This window comes from Phyllostomus discolor, chromosome 1 (assembly GCF_004126475.2).
Source record: "Phyllostomus discolor isolate MPI-MPIP mPhyDis1 chromosome 1, mPhyDis1.pri.v3, whole genome shotgun sequence".
Lineage (NCBI taxonomy): Eukaryota > Metazoa > Chordata > Mammalia > Chiroptera > Phyllostomidae > Phyllostomus > Phyllostomus discolor.
In genome coordinates, this window is record NC_040903.2 from 114,334,603 (window position 1) to 114,339,706 (window position 5,104).

The following is a 5,104-nucleotide window of genomic DNA, read 5'->3' on the forward strand; positions in this document are numbered from 1 at the left end:
GCCTGGGAGGGGTGCTGGACTCCTGGCACTGCCTGCGTGGGGGCAGTGTGGGGGGCCAGGAACAAGAGGAGGGGAAGGCAGAGCTAGGGGTCAGGGCCACTGACCACAAGCACTATAAAAAGATCTGGTGTCTGGGCCCAGGGTGGACGGTAGCTGGGAGGCCAAGGAGGGGCAGGGGAAGGACCAGGAGGGGAGGAGCTGGGCACTGACCCGTAGCTGGTTTTGGCACTGCACTCCCCCTCCCCTACGCAGACATCAGGCCCTGAGCCTCCCTCACTTCCAGTGTGCCAGGGAGTGGCCTCTGGCCCTTGGCCAGTCTGAGCTCCGCCCCTGCTCCTCAGTTCAGGACATCTTCCCGCTTTCCCTCAGCTCCCCCAGCTGAGGGACCTCGGGGATCACAGGGACAGTCCCACCCTTCAGGAACCTTGGGCTCTCCTTTTGGCTCCAGGTGGGCCTCCACAGGCCGCCTGCTGCCTTGGTCACGCAGGTGGGCGTCCTGACGGTGTGGCCCTCCCCCGTCCTGCTCTCGCCACCCTCACGCTCAGCGCTCTGCCAGGTTCCCACAGGCTCATGCCTGCAAGTAGCCAGGTTTCCTCAGCAAATAAACTCCGTAAAAAATAGAAAGAGATGGAGAAAACAAATGCAGTGTGTGAACCTTGTTTGAAGCCTAATTTTAACCAGCCCACTGGGGGAAAATGAGACAGTTGGGGAAATTTAAGCAAGGGATATTTGATTGAATTAAGGAAGTATTAAAATTTTTTTTGGAGCAATAACAGTATTGTGGCTACATTTTTTAAAAGTCTTTTGTCTTTTGGAGAAATGTACTAAAGTTTTCTAGAGAAATCGATATAATGGCTAGGATCTGCTTCCACATACCTCAGAGCCTGGGGCATGTGGGTGGCACAGCACACGGCCTTGAACTGGTAACTGCTTGGATCAGGTAGTGTGTGTGCTGTAGTCTTCTCTCTACTTTTTTATATGTTTGATAATTTTCATATTAAACACAATTTTACAAAGTAAGTAATCCTATATTTCAAGTGTTTTCATCCAAATAAGTGTTGCTTTTCCGGAGTGGCTCATTTGCCAAGAATTCTAGATAGCTGAAATTTACTGTACTTTGTAAGTTCCCGGTAGGATTCAATTATTGAAGCTCTGCAAATTAATTAAAATCAAGTCTGTAAATGTAAAATTTTAGGACATGCTAAAAGGAAAACTTCATTTCTCAACACTAAGCCCTCAGTCACCTGCACCCACTTTCTCCTGAGCCGTCACAGCCAAGTTGCGAGTTGCGGACCCCACCCTGGGCCCTGCTCTTCCACCGCCCACCCCCTCTTCCCAGCTCCCGCCCCTGCCCCGCTCCAGCCCGCCTCCGGGGCGAAACCTCCTCGAGCAAGGCCTGGCGGTGCCCCTTGTTCCCTGTGCCTGGTGGACACTTCTTTAACCTGGTCTCTGCAGTGTGAAACGCTGTGGATATCCATCCCCCATCCTCCCAGCCCCTGCCCCGTGTGTTCGGAGGCCCCTTATCCCCACCCTAGGGCCCCCTGGCAGCCCCGGAGCTCCTTTGCCACTGCCCCGCCTCAGCAGCCTTTCCACTGGGGCATCTCCCCTAACCCACCACGTGCTCCCCGAACAAGCTCTCCTGTGCCCACGGCTTCGAGCACTGCAGCTGCACCACGGCCCTCGAATCTCTCCTTTCAGCCCATCTTTTCCCCAGAGCCTCAGGACTGAATGGATGTCCAGCTCTGCAGGCCACAGCTCTGCTTGGATGTCACATAGGCCCCAGATGACATGTTGAAACCACCCCCCCCCCCCACCTCTGGCCCACCCTCTTCCATGGCTGGGGCCTCTGAGTGGCACTCTCACCGGATGAAGCCAGAGACTGCCCCGCCCCCATCCCTTCTGCTTCCTCCTGTTGTCGCCAGCAAACCTTCACTCTGCTCTTGCCCTCTCGTGCTACGGTCCCGAGCCTCTCCAAGCCTCAGTTCCTTACTTGTAAAATGGAGAAAATAACAGGGTGTATCTCCAAGAGCTGTTCAGAGGGTTAAATGAGGTGATACACATACCTGCGGTGCTTAGAACAGGGCCTGGCAGACGGTGAAGGCTCCTGTCAGTGAAATTCCAGGTGTTCTTCTTCCACCTCACCTCCCACTAGCTTCCCTGGCCCAGGACACCATCAACCCCCTTCCCGGGTGACTGTAGCCTCCGCACCCCTGCCCCGTCTCCACTTCTCGATGCCTATCCCTTGCCCCCAAGGCCCGATTGCAGTCAGAGGATCTTTCTAGAATGCAGATCTGACCACCTCCCTCCTCTGTCCCAAACTCTTTAATTGGTCCTGGTCACCTCTGCATAAAGTGAAACACCTGCGGGGCTTGGGCAACCCAGTGGGTCTGGGCCCTGCTTTCCCTTCAGCTGCACTTGCTCCAAAGCACAGCCACGGCGGTGCCCCTGCTCCACACGCCCTCTCGCGCCTCACCGTGTTCACCAGAGCGCTCTCGCTCCTGCTCCTGCTGGTCCCCCAAGTGTCTGAGCAGCTGCCTCGCCCTTCCCACCTCCCCGACCTCACGGACCAGATTCTGGGCACTAAGCTGAGTCTTGAGTGGGCCCCCCACCAGTCCACGAGCTCCTGCAGGGTGATAATTTTTCCTTGCTCATTTGTCATGAGCCAGTGGCCAGCACAGAGCAGAAGGGAAGGATGAGAGAAAAGGGGAAAACCCCATAAACCGAGTGAGAGAAGGAGGGAGTCAGGAAGGGGCTCCCCTAACGTTGGTGGAAGGAACAGGAACGCTGAGCCGAGCCGCCGGTGTTTCTCACTCCCACGGTCACGCAGGGTCCACTTCTTACAGTGCCTCCTGCCCTCCTCATGATCCATGGCTACTGGCACCGTCGCGTTTCTGAACCAAGCCGGGTTGGACCCGCTAGTGAGAGAGCCCATTGTCAGAGTCCCCAGGACCCTGGCCTTCGGTGAAGTGGCGCTCCCCACCCGCTGCTGCGCCAGCTGCGTGACTCCCGCTCCGGGGAGGTCCCTCTGCCCTCACCGGCCAGCAGGCCCCTTCCTGCTCATCCTTCCTTGCTCTAAGGTTCCCCCTTCCATCACTACCATCCCATTTTCTGCCTTCCTCTTAGTATGCAGACATGAAAGGAAATGTCCTTCCCCTGGGGGTCAGATTTGCTCAAGCCTCTGTGATCTCAAAAATCCTTTACTTCTCATTCTCTTCACCACAGCTAGACTTCTCTATTTGTCAACCTCCCTCTATTGCCTGCACCCACCTCCAGCCATTGTAACCTAGAGTCTGCCTCCACCCAACTCAGGTCTTGCTGAAGTGACCAGCGACCTCCAGGGGGCACTGTTTCCTTTCGTGTCTCCTGGGAAGCGGGACCTGCAGGCTCTCCCTCCCGGCCCTTCCCTTGGCCCCTATGATGAGGCACTCCCCTGTCCTCTTTACATCTAGCCCAGTCTCCCCTTTTTGATCTTTGAGTGTTAAGAGCATCCCCGGGCTTGGTGCTGGGCTCTTCTGCATGTCTTCCTGGGTGCTGAAAACTCACATCGCCCTACCCAGTCCCCACATTCCATCTTGCTCAACACCTCTTGGCAGTGTCAAAGGCGCACTCAAAACTCAGCGTGCCCTGGACAGAACTTATGATGTCCCCTCATGCAGAGGGAGCGAGCCCCTGCCCGCCCACAGCCATGGCTCCCTTCTCCTTCACCTTCGTACAAGCCCACTCCTGAGTTCAAGCAGTGTTACCTGTGGAGTCAGTCCACTCCCAGCGCCCTCTCACCCAGGTTACTCCTCAGTGCTTCCTTCAGACCTCCACCAGCCGCCAGGGCAATCACTTCACTCACTCACCACCCTGCTGGGAGCCCGTCGCAGGTTCCCCGAGGCTCTCAGTGAGGCAGACACCACGTCCTTGCCCCAGAGCAGTTCTCACACCTCTGGGCTCCTTGTGGTACTTTTGCCCACCTGCTCAGAGGCCCTGGAACAGGCAGCCTCCCTCCAGTCTCAGCACCTCTCCCTCGAGTGCAGGCTGCCCCTTGTACTTCTGTGCATCTTTCTAGGTCTCAGCTTACATGCTGCCTCTTCCTGGAAGCCCCCAGCCCCTTCCGATCTACAGATAAGATCTGATTCCCATCGCATACATGTTTCATAGCATTTACCAGCTTTGTAATTAACTTTGTGATTGTCTCCTTAACTATGAACTTCACAGGGTCTACTTTGCTCACTACTGAACCCCAGTCCCAGCACATAGCAGGTTTTCAAGTATTTTTGTTGGTCTAGTTCCAGCAAAATGAGCGTGGTGGCGTGCGAGGAGGACAGACTGGGAGAGGCAAGGGGGCACTGCCCTGGGCGGGGGTGGGATGCGATGTTGGCCACACTGCCCTGCTGGCACAGGCCCCCTGCAGTCAGGATGCCCTCGGGTTTCAGGCCCTGATCAGAGCAGGGTCAGGACCCCAACTGGACAAGGGGACGGCCCCCGGCTGCCTCAGTGTAGGAGGTGAGCCTCTCCCAACCCTGATGTTCTGCACTGACTACTGCCCTGAGGAACCTGAGGGGAGAAAATGCCAGGGCTGGTCCTCATTCTCCACCTGTGCCACCCGAGATGCCCTCGAATTCACATCCCAGGTGAGCAGTGGGAACCACCAGCAGCTCGAAGATTCCCTCCCCTCTCCCTCCAGGGTCAACATCTTCTCCCGAGATGTTTACTTCACTTCCTGCCTCCTACCCATCTCCATCGGGTCAGGCCTGGATTTCCCCCACCCCCTCCTTGGCTTCCGTCCTCAACAACACACAGTAGGAGGGGCAGCCAGGAGCCCCAGCATCACCCTGCGGACAGGGCCCTAGCACCCAGGTGGTCCCGGGGCCTAGGCTGGACCGGCGCAGAACGGTGGGGGAGGGCGGGTGGCAAGAGCTCCCACGGCAGACACAGGACACTTGCTGGTGCAGCTGACACAAAGCGGCGGCCACCTCTCCCGGCCGTGCTCCCCACCCCGCTCCACTCACAGGGCAAGCACAGCCCCACTCACAGAGACAGGGGGATGGACAAGATGGCACAGGGGCAGGGGACGGGAGACAGGCGGGCTCGGCGGAGAAAGCGCCGAGGCCGGGCA